Source organism: Periplaneta americana, chromosome 12, assembly GCF_040183065.1.
Source record: "Periplaneta americana isolate PAMFEO1 chromosome 12, P.americana_PAMFEO1_priV1, whole genome shotgun sequence".
NCBI lineage: Eukaryota > Metazoa > Arthropoda > Insecta > Blattodea > Blattidae > Periplaneta > Periplaneta americana.
This window is the reverse complement of record NC_091128.1, coordinates 166,765,652-166,778,743: the sequence shown is the minus strand read 5'-3', so window position 1 is coordinate 166,778,743 and position 13,092 is coordinate 166,765,652.

Here is a 13,092-nt window from a genome sequence, read left to right as displayed (position 1 = left end):
GTTCAGTGAGATAATTAAAATGATGGCAATTAAATAAAATGTATTATAAATGAATTAATGAAACCATATAAATGAAGACAGGAATCATATAATTAATATTGTAAGTTATGCAAATGACGAGAATAGTATGATACATATCTAACAATGGCATAAATAATAAAACTGACATAAAACTCGAAAAGTATTACTACACATTAAATGGATCCAAGTTCAATCCATGCAAATTAGCATATTTAATACATCTGCAGACCGGAGACAGAGATTTAGAATTCCTATTATAAAACAATTTATGAAATCTTAAACCCTTAGCAGGAATACGAAGACTGATATTGCTTATGAAAGATTCACAATCAATATCACCCTTAATGACTTTACAAAAAAATAAATAATCAAGATCCTGACGTCTGGTGAACAAACTACCGCAATTGAAATATTCGCAATTAGTCTCATAGTTATAATCGAAATTTGGTAAAAATCTATAAGAACACAGGGAAATAAATTTTCTTTGAATATTCTCCAATTTAGCCGAGTCAGTGGAAGTAATAGAGTTCCATACAACAGATAATAATAATAATAATAATAATAATAATAATAATAATAATAAATAATAATAATAATAATAAATATAGTAAAATCAAATATAAATATTTGGATCAAAATTTTATTCACTGAACAATAATGGTATTGCTCGTTACTAGTACCTCCCTGTCCTTCCTGCTTCTAGAATATTGTACCACATTCTCACCGCTCTCTGTCTCATACTTTCTCATATTCTCTGTTCTCGTATTCTTAAACGACGCGGCTTAGCAAGTCTGCGATCTTTCAGTTCTCTCGCACGCTCTTTTTCTCCCATTTACAACCATTACAATTACAATATTGCTGTCACAACAGAGTCATTCAAATAATTTATGTTTCAATAATTATTTTTATATGTTATATTATACCAAAAATATCAAATTACCTTATTATTTTGTTGTATATGTCGCAGTAGGCCTATTATTATACAATTATATTTAATTAAATGTTATTTAAAATTTGTCTCAACAATGGAATTTAACCATCAAATGGTTTCTTCTACAAAACATCAGACAGTATTCATTCCATTTTAGAACGTAGGTGATGGTGTCAGTGAGTCTACTGAGTTATTAAATTTTATTTTCTATTTTAACACTCTTCCCTGTTAACTTAATATCTTATCATCAGTAATGAGACGTTTTCAAAGTGGTTGTGCTACGGGAAAGTAAGTTAAAGAACGAGAAGATACAATTAAAAAATTTCGAAACTAATTATTTCAGTTTTACTGACAACGAAAGAAACTAGTGGCTTGTGCAGCAAATGCTGCTGCAAACTAAGTTCGTTACACGTTCAAATAAAAATTTTTCAGATTTATTTTCAATGAAGAATACTCGTCTTTTTGATAGTTATTTGCTTCCATAATAATGAAACATACTCCCTCTGAATGGATTTTTTTAGGCCAAATACTTTTTCTTGAACCTATCCAACTTCAGTTTTTGAGTTTCAACGCGAAAACGCAAGTATCAATGTCAGGACGATAGCAGTAGCTATTTCAGGTCATTGTGGATTGTAGGCAAAAGTTAAAAAAAGTCAGGTTTGCTAAGCTTTCGAACAATAGCATTTTCGTATAGCTGCTGCATGTAGAACTTGAAATGTAGAGCGTAAAATCATTTTATCCTACTAAGAGATCTTGCTGAAATGATCTGGAGACTACAAAATTTTTTTGGCCTCTTATTTTATCAGTAAGTAATACCTTTTGATCTTTCCTTAGGAACTGTAATTTTTGCGCTCTCTCGAGCCAATACTGAAGACAATGACACATATCAATATCTACACTACACCGCCATTAAATATATGAATAAGACCCAGCCCCACTGGGTTAATAAGTATAAAAATATTTGATTTTTAATAACAATATTATTATCTTACTTAAGTTTTGTAGTTATATATAGCTGCCACTCAGTAAATTATAGAAATAAAGATCTAAATTAAGATATTCTCTACATTTACTTACATAACCTCAAAACGTTTCACTTTCATGTCATCAATATAGCATCAATATTATGTATAATTAATGAAAAATAGACGCACCATGATATTAACTATAATAATATTTAATTTCTAATGGTAATAATGTCATCAAACCACCTCAGGTTTCGTAGGTTTGAATAACCAATACACAGCTGTACTCAGAAAATTATACACTGCAGAATCAGTTTTTAATAACAAATTGAATTGAGCTCTAAATATGTCGGCAATCCTGCAGGTCATGGCCTTCGTGTAATGCCTATTGTTTATTGTAGTGTGTGTTTTGTTCTGAAATTCAATCAAATCGGCCGTGATTCAATAAAATTAGTTCTCAAAACTGACAACAGATGGATTTTGGAAAATAGGAAAATTATGTAGGAAAATTGACATTTCACTGAAAACTACTACTTTTCCGAAAAACTCTGGATGCCAGGCATGAAAATGAGGGGTCACTCATTAAAATCCGTTCAGCCGTTTTCCCGTAATTTCCATTACCAGTTCAAATTATATATATAGATTTTAGAGCTGGAAATTATTGCCATTAGAATTTTTCTGACATTGTTAGTGAGCAATGCATCTGGGAAGCGTTCATTCTCCAAGCTAAAATTAATAAAATTATGTATTTTAATAAGAAATCGCATGGCACAACGACACTTAACCCTTTCCGCTCGAATGAGTATATTTGGAATCACTAACATTTCTGTAATCTCTGACTCATATGATTTGCCTGATCATTCCGCTCGGTATCCTCAGAAGTAGTTTCGTTCTTTACCGATAAGAGCGCAGCACCCGGTAGTTTCTTGGCCAGCTATTATTAAAAAGAGGATTTTTTTTGTTTCTCTATGGCTTTCTGCACCCATAATTGTGAAAAAAAAAATCAGGTCAGAAAGGGTTAAATAATTTAAGTCTGAAGAGAAAATTTGAAAAAGATTGATTTTGAAGAAACAATTTACAATTTTGCCTCTCAGCGTGCTCAAAAGCTCCTCTCTTTGAGTCCAGAAGACTAGTGTTTAAGGATAGAGTGCTAATAAATGTGAGATCGTGAGTGAAGTTTGTCCCTATGTTCAACATAAAAGAGAAATGCTGTTATTGTTAGGTATTACCATTGTTCTTACTATTACTATTATTATTATTATTATTATTATTATTATTTACTCAAGGGACCCAATTATTACCTACTTTCGCCGGGGTTCGTACCATTCTTGATGCGTCCCTGGATAGACCTAGAAAAAGGTTCATATTAGTACATTATGCAACAAACCTATAACGATAGTAATTAAGACGCGAGGATGTTTATGAAACGAACGCAAGAGAGTTTCATAATTTTCATACGACTTTTTATGCTCGGCCATATTTCTAATTTGAAATTATTCATAAGTATTCATGTTATTCTTATGTGACTGGAGAGCGAACTGACCTTGTGCAATCTCGTAAATTGTGAGATGTGCGCAGACGCGAAAGTATTGATTTTTTCCGGGCAGCGAATGTCGACGACCTTGATATAATCTAGAGAGTTAAGATAAACAAACTTGATATAACCTTGAAATTGAATTCGACATTGAAAAACGAGATGACAAATTGAATTTATTTGAATATTATTTACAATTAACGCTAATTATTATAGTAACAGAACATAACCTTCTGCGACAGTATTGGATTTCCAGCCTCCGTGGCGTTTTGCTAGTTGTCTTTAGATTGCATATCCGAGAATAATCGAAAACCTGAACTTTAATGAATAGGTGTTCTTTAATGACATGCGTTAAAGGACTGTTACCAGGTGTATAATTACTACATTTCGGCATGGTCGAGCATAAAAATATATTGTATATATTTTTTAAATTACAGATATTTTTTTAGTTCATACGTGTCTGCTTACTACAATTTTATTTTTACATCTTTATGTATAAAGTCCATGCATAATTCTATAGATTGTACTCAAAATGGCCACCATGAATTCTATTACAGGCTTCTAAGTTACGCATCATGAACTGTGTTTCTCTCTTCCATATTCCAGATGTCGTGTTCAAAGAGAAAATGAAGGAGGTAGCTGGGGAGACGGAGACATAGGAAAGCGAATAAGAAAAGGGAAGAAAAGAAAAAAGAGTGACATGAGAAGGAAAGAATGAATGATGGAGTAGAAATAAGGAGAAGAAAAGAAGATGATGGAAGAGGAACTGGAGTAGACAGAACGGACATCTGCGTCATCAGAGTTTAAGATTAAAAATAATAACTAATTAGTACTACTACAGAAAAAATGTGACAACTGTACCTTTAATATTAAAATATTCCACTTTTATAAACGCTTATGAAATAAAAGATGTAGCTATGCGCCTGACAGCTTTGTGTAACATTGGTAGCAAGGGATGCGACGTTGTCACAATGACCATTAAGGGAGTAGTGGGTACAGTGAGACACAAAATATTAAGACATATGTATATAAGTGATAATTCAAGCATTTTTAAAATCAAGTGCAATAGAAATAGACATTAAAACATGGAGTATAATAATACATAAACAAAAATGTTAATAGATAATGGACATAATATACAATACGTGTTTGTCAAAAAAATGCAAATGTCTCACTGTTCCCATTCAGGAGGGTACAGTGGGACACCACAGTGTCTATTAACGGACATTGAAATGATTTACATTTATTTAAAAAGAAAAGAAAGCTTGCTGTCTCTTTATCTTGACATGTTCTGTAGACTTATTTAGAATATTTTGATGTCTGACTTCGAAACCATTGAAACATCTGGAACATTTGGAAAAGTGAATTTTCCATGACATTTCAAACTTTTGCGAAAAAATGAAATGAATTTTTGGTGACAACAAAGCTTATAATTACAAGAATTTAATTTAATTCTTTATTATTTTTTTAACATTTTCTTAAATTTTGTGAATAATTATTTATTTATGAAACCATTAAAATGTAATGTATCCATTATTTTAAGCTACAGTTCCTAAATTGGTTACTAGTATATTCATTTTTAATGTTAGTTACTGGTAAATGTAATATAAATAAAGTTTGTTTTTGCAAATCATCGGTACATGGGAACAGTGAGACGTCTCAGTGTACCCTTCAATGGAATGTCTCACTGTTCCCTTTACGCATAGTTCGTTAAAAAATGACGCCACCACTTCAAAATTAAAACAAGAAAGACGAAACTTTGCCAAACATAATCTCAAATACCATAGTATTAGGTAACAAAACATTCATATTTATATCTCATTTTATATCCAATATAACATTCATTAAACACAAGCCAAAATTTTACTTCTAGAATGAAAAATTACGAATTATTTTTTCATCACTCGCCTTTATAACTAGAATAAAATCGAGTATGAAAATACTGTTACTTTACTCATGCAACATGCAACTCCACTGTTATCAACATCTCAACATCAAAATTTACCGTCTAATAAAAAATGTCCCACTGTTCTCCCTGTCTTACTGTACCCACTTCTCCCCTACACAACGGTTAACGAGTCCTTCGCACCAATTCTGACGCCAGATTACTTAATGCTACGCCTTTATGCAAAGAATTCTCACTCTGTGAGTTCGTTAACTTACAAATTATTTTGTGCGAGATCGTGCGTATTTGCTTATTTTCCGCACAGAACCAATACGCGGTAAGTGTGAAATACCACATTCAGTATTCCCAACGTAACACACATAACAATTTCCCTCTTCTTACCGCTTAAGCGCGACATTCATTTTACTGCTTTAGGCTTTTAACATATTATTTTTAGAGACGTTTAACATAGTAATAATTATAAATTGGAAACTTACCACTGCAATTTCACCTAAATTGCAATGTTAATTATTGTTTTTAAATATTTGCAAAAATTAAGTAAAGTCTACTACTCCACGTAACTTATTGCATTCCTGATACAAGTAACATTAAGGAAGCCGTGAAAAAATCAACAATATTCCAGATGCCGATGTTATTACTGCAATATGTTATACAAATAATATTGTTAAAATATTAAAATGAAAAATAAATCATTACATAACCTTACCGTTTGTTTTAAGTTCGCATTTATAGATGGGGGGGGGGAAGACAGACGTATATCACGGCCTGCTGGAGTATAGTAAACACAGAAAACATTTTATAGCAACAATGTTGAAGAAAGATATGGTTTTTCCGAAGTTGCCGTCATTAAACAGAAACCAAGATGGAGATTTCATTGCAACTAATTAGAAATTCGTCTTTCAGGTATATAATAAACGATCTTTGCACAAAATAATGTACGATACACGAGCGGTATGTTTGTTTTCAAATTCGAGGAAGAGATTGAAAAAGCGAAACGTAGTTGAGCTTTTTTAATTTCAGAGAACATGAAAACAAACATACCGCTCTTGTAACGTATATTACTATATGATACTAACACAAATTATACATGTGGTAGTAACACCATATAACATAGTATGCAGCAAACTGACAACACACCAACGTTCCTCGTAGTAGTAGCAACAGCAGCAGCAGGTCCTAGAAAATCTTACGTTCTGATTGGTTCAGAAGGCTATCGTAAAGCGTTCTTCAATTTTATCATGGAAGGGTTGCCAACACAAATAACAACTGTCAAGTGCACGTATGGGCGAATCCAGAAATGCATATAGAGTGTTAGATGGGAGGCCGGCGGGAAAAAGATCTTTGGGGAGTCCGAGACTTAGATGGGAAGATAACATTAAAATGGATTTGAGGGAGGTGGGATATGATGATAGAGACTGGATTAATCTTGCTCAGGATAGGGACCGATGGCGGGCTTATGTGAGGGCGGCAATGAACCTCCGGGTTATTTAAAAGCCATTTGTAAGTAAGTAAGTAAGTAAGTAAGTAAGTAAGTAAGTAAGTAAGTAAGTAAGTAAGTATATATAAAACGGCTTGGGTATAGCTAATGCTTTTGCTCAAATGAAATAAATGCGTTATGTTTTGTTGTTACATTAGTGATTGTAAATAAAATTATCTATAATTTTCTTCACCCTCTGAGCACCGGGTATAGAAAAGTACGTTCTGGCACCCCATTAATCTTTTACACCATTTGCTTATTTTCTTACGCTAGACATTTTATTTTATTTAAAAGTATTTAAGATATACAACTTCGAACCTTACTCAATTTATTTTCGTGTCCTTTAAAAGGATATCTTAATAAATAATAATAATAATAATAATAATAATAATAATAATAATAATAATAATAATAATAATAATAATAATAATAATAATAATAATACTTACTTACTTACTTTACTTACAAAGGTTCATTGCCGCCCTCACATAAGCCCACCATCGGTCCCTATCCTGTGCAAGATTAATCCAGTCTCTATCATCACACCCCATCTCCCTCAAATCCATTTTAATATTATCCTCCCATCTAGTCTCGGCCTCCCTAAAGGTCTTTCTCCCTCCGGTCTCCCAACTAACACTCTATATGCATTTCTGGATTCGCCCATACGTGCTACATGCCCTGCCCATCTCAAACGTCTGGATTTTAAGTTCCTAATTATGTTAGGTGAATAATACAATGCGTGTAGTTCTGTGTTGTGTAACTTTCTCCATTCTCCTGTAACTTCATCCCGCTTAGCCCCAAATATTTTCCTAAGCACCTTATTCTCAAACACCCTTAATCTCTGTTCCTCTCTCAGAGTGAGAGTCCAAGTTTCACAACCATACAGAACAACCGGTAATATAACTGTTTTATAAATTCTAACTTTCAGATTGAATAATTTATTTATTTATTTATTTATTTATTTATTATTAATATTTGTGTGCTGAACAACAGCCAGAGGCCAATTATAGTTCAGCACAATACACAAACAGAAGATACAAAGGTGCAAAACAAAAATAAATAATATCATAAATAACAAAAACATACATGAATACAATTGTGTACAAACAGTAAAAACTAATAATCAAAACGAAACTAAACCTTAAAAGGATCTAAATTGTGCCCATGCAAATTGGCATATTTTATGCATCTACAGACTGGAGAAAGTGATTTTGAATTTCGGTTATAAAAATTTTTTTGAAATCTTAAACCTTTTGTAGGAATACGAAGGCTGATATTGTTTATGATAGACTCACAATCAATATCACCCTTGATAACTTTGCAAAAAAATTGATAATCAAGATTTAGACGTCTAGCATAAAGGCTACAACAGTTAAAATATTTGCAGGTAATCTCATAGTTAAAGCAGTGGAATTGGGTATATATCGAAAAGCACATAAGGAAATAAATTTTCTTTGAATATTTTCCAATTTAACCGAATCGGTTGAAGTAATGGAATTCCAGGCTACAGATGCATATTCAAGTTTAGAGCGAACCAAAGTAAAGTATAGAATTAATAGTGACTCAGGAGTAGAAAAAGAATAAGTTATAGACCTTATTAAACCAAGCATTCTTATTGAATGATTATAAATATATTGAACATGATCGTGAAAGTATAATTTAGAATCGAGTAGTACACCAAGATCTTTTATAGAATTTTTCCTAATAATACAGGCGTTATTAAGAGAATAATTAAATTTTATGGAAGTAGTTTTTCGAGAGTACGAAATGACAAAAGTTTTTGTTTCATTAATTTTCATTCCATTAATGTCAGACCAAAGTTCAATGGAGTTAATATCATTTTGAAGAGTTTGGCAATCGGCAAAAATATTTATTGAGCGAAAGATTTTGAGATCATCAGCAAATAACAGGTAGTTTGAACTTATTCTTTTACATATGTCATCAATAAATAATAAAAATAATAGAGGGCCCAATGTAGATCCTTGGGGAACTCCACATAAACAATTAAATGGGTCCGAGAGAGAATCACCAAGACGAACACAACATTGTCTATTAGTTAAATAGTTTTCAAACCAGCTCACGTAGTTAGAAGAGAGACCAAAGTTTTTTAATTTATTTATCAGAATATTGTGAGGTACAACATCAAACGCTTTGCTAAAGTCGATATAAATTGAGTCAATTTGACCTTGGGTTTCAACAACAGGCATAACAAGATTAAGGTAGGATACTAAGTTTGTAGTTGTTGATTTACCTTTAGTAAAACCGTGTTGTGCTGAATTAATTTCATTCTTAACATAAAATGAAACATGTTTGTGGATTATTTTTTCAAAAATTTTTGAGAAATTGTTTAATATTGAAATAGGTCTATAATTGGAAACAACATTTTTTTTACCATTCTTAAAGATAGGAATAACGGATGCTTCTTTCCAAAGCATAGGGTATGTACCGGTTAATAAACTTAAATTAAATATAAAGGTTAAAACGGGTATTAGAATATTAGAACATCCCTTAATAATAAAATTAGGAATGCCATCAGTGCCCTTTGATTTATTAGGTTTAAGCTTTTTTATGGCTAATGAAACGTCTTCAACTGTAATTTTAGGTAAGGATAAGAAGTCAGTAGAATTATACTCCAACAAACAGAGATTAGAATTAGGCTGTTTTTGAATCGATTTGAATTGATTAGCAAATGCATTAGCAATTTCTTGCTGATCAGTAATGTGAATCCCATTTATTAATAATTCGGTGGGATAATTATTGGATTTACGAAAAGATTCTACGTATTTCCAAAATTTCTTAGGTTCATTCTTCAAATTTTCATCAATGGATTGTAACCATTTAAATTTGTCAGATTTAATCATAGCTTTAACTTGTTTTCTGTAATTGGAAAAAATTTGATAATGGTGATCAGTTTTGAATTTCTTAAAATTTCTATGTGCTTTGTTCTTTTTCCTAATAAGTATACGCAAGGTATTTGAAAACCATTTAGGATAGTGCGATTTTTTTACGAAAGTGACAGGAACAGCAAGAGAAATAGCTTTGTTCATAATCTGGGATAACGCGTTAGCAGCAACGTTAACATCAGTAGTTTGATATATGGAATTCCAATCATGATTGTATAGAGTGGAATAGAGTTTCAAGTAATCACCTTGAGAATAATTTATGAAGGTACTAGATTGGCAGTGATCAGGTAGCGACAAATACACTTCAAGATTAATGGAGATAGATGGATGATAAGAATCCTCCAAAACTAGAGAATGATTGGCTAGTTTTACTGTACTATTAATAATATTAGTAAATACAAGATCAAGTAGATTTTTATTTGAGACAGTAAAATTAATTTGGTTTAATCCCAGAAGGCAAGACGAGGAATATAAATCACTGGACTTGATTTTAGAGCAGTAATGAATATCATTAAGATTAAAACCAGTTGACCAATCCATACCAGGACAATTGAAATCACCAATAATTACTATTCTAAAATTATGAGTATCAAGGTTTTTTTCAAGAAAACTGAGGTAAGATTTTAAGTGATTATGACCGAAATCAGGTGGGAAGTAATGATTTCCAATTAATAAATTAATACCATCAGCCATTTTAATTTCAATCCAAACACATTCATTAATAATTTCTAAATCATATCGCCGACAGGTAAAAGGTAACTGGTTGTTAATCGCTGTTAGGACACCCCCACCTCTTTTTTTATTGGTGTCCTCATACGTTCTGTCTGCTCGAAACACAGTATAATTGTTAGGGAATAAGTTTGTATTTAATACTGATTCAGATAACCATGTTTCAGTAAGACAGATAATGATATCATTATTACTTACTACATTTTGAAAAATTTCATCAATTTTTGTATTAAGACCACGAATATTTTGGTAAAATATCTCAAGATGATTATTAGAACTGTGCATTGAGAGTTAGAGAATAATATTAAGAGGCATTAACCCTAGAATCAACTGAAGTACCTGGTGGAGCAAAATGCTGCTCATAATAATAATAATAATAATAATAATAATAATAATAATAATAATAATAATAATAATAATAGTAATAATAATAGTAATAATAACAATAGTAATAATAATAATAATAATAATAGTAATGATAATAATAGTAATAATAATAATAGTAATAATAACAGTAATAATAATAATAGTAAGAATAATAATAATAGTAATAATAATAGTAGTAATAATATTAATAATAATAATAATAATAATAATAATAATAATAATAATAATAATAATAATAATAATAATCCGTGGCGCTACAGCCCGTGAAGGGCCTAGACCGACCAACCGGCTCCTGGCCTCACGCCCACATGTCGAAGCAGAGGTGGACGTTAAAAGGATCTTACAGGTCAATAAAACAAAAATCACTATTGAGACTGTTAATGCTTTAAGTTTATAGTATAACTGTAATGCATATTTATATAGTAATCTTAGAACATTAAGGGGAGTCTGTAGGCCTACTTCCATACCTTACAATGTTAAATTCCTCCATTTTGGGTGCACTTTTCTCAGAAGATATAAAAGATACAAATGTAAAACTACAGGACATATGTAATATACCGTTATATATACAACCGGCCAAATAATTTAAAATTCCACTCAGTGGTTGGCAATTTTTTTTTTTCATTTATAACATTTTCTGCATTAAGAATTACTAGAAATCATTATTTTTTTATTTTTGCTGAAGATAGAAAAATATTAATTTTTTAAATCTAGGTACTGTATAAAATGCTATCACATTGATATTGTATAGTAATGTTAGCCTTCTAGATACAACACTTTCTGAGAAAAGTGCACAAACGTCACACAAAATAAGAAAGTACATAAGCAGGTGTCAAATTTTCTATATCTTACAATGTTAAATTCCTCAATTTTTGGTGCAATTTTCTCTAGAAGATCATTTTGTATATTTCGACACCCCGATCACCAATGTTTAATTTTATGAAGAAAATCGGAGACAGGAAGCTTTCTTTCATGTGACACATTGCAGGAGAGCCATAACCAAACAATAAATATTACTATTGTTCCGGGGCCGGGTATCGATCTCGGGACCTTTGGTTGAACGCACCAACTCTCTAACCGACTGAGCTACTTAGGTTAGAGCATTGGTGCGTTCAGCTAAAAGTCCCGGGATCGATACTCGGCCCCGGAACAATTTTTTCCTTGAAACTGTTCAGCTCTGCTCCACAGGGAGTCTTACATGGAAGCTAGATCTGCATAATAAATATTACTATGTTTTGAATTGAAAAAATAATCAATAGGATGTCAAAATACCCCACCCGGTCCTCAGGGATAGAAATTAAAATTCCTTTATGAGTAAAATTGTGTCGTTCATTTGTTCGCATCTACGTCATATTAACTGCAAGCTCATGTAAATTACGTACCGTATGAATAAGATAAAAATTAAATCAAATACATAGCACAAGAAAACGGATACAACCCCAACATAATAGACAACATAATACGTAAGACAAAACAAAACCACAAAAAACAGAAGAATACAACACAAACACAGGAACACAAAAAATACATCACACTAACATACGAAACCAAAAACACACATAACATTGCAACCTCATTCAAGAAATTAAATTATAACATCGCATACAGAACAAATAACACTCTACAAAAACATCTCAACACAAAAACAACACAAACAAATAAATACAACCACACAGGTGTATACAAACTCAAATGTAACACCTGCAACAACTTCTACATAGGAGAGACAGGCAGATCATTTCAAACACGGTACAAAGAACACATCACAGCCATAACGAAATTACAAAACACCTCCACATATGCAGAACACATCACAAATGCCAACCACACCTACAGAGACATCAACACAGACATGGAAATACTGCACATCCAACCAAAAATCCAGAAACTCAACACACTAGAACAATATGAAATATACAGACACACGAAAACACACCCCAACGATATTCTCACCACACAACTCAATTTCAAAACACATACACTCTTTGACTCTACACTAAGAACGCACCCTCACAGGAAACAAGAGGCGCCAAGACCAACAACGACCAGTTCAGAAGATGACCCAAAATAGGTCGAAACATGTTAACAAGGTACGTTAATATTTAACACAAGAAAGTCTTATCATACATATTCCGAAGTGATACAGTGTTAAAAGTTGTGTAATCAAGATGTACAAAAAATTAAACTAGGCCAATGTGTAAAAAACAAAATATTTACTGTAAAGTGGGGTAAATTTGGC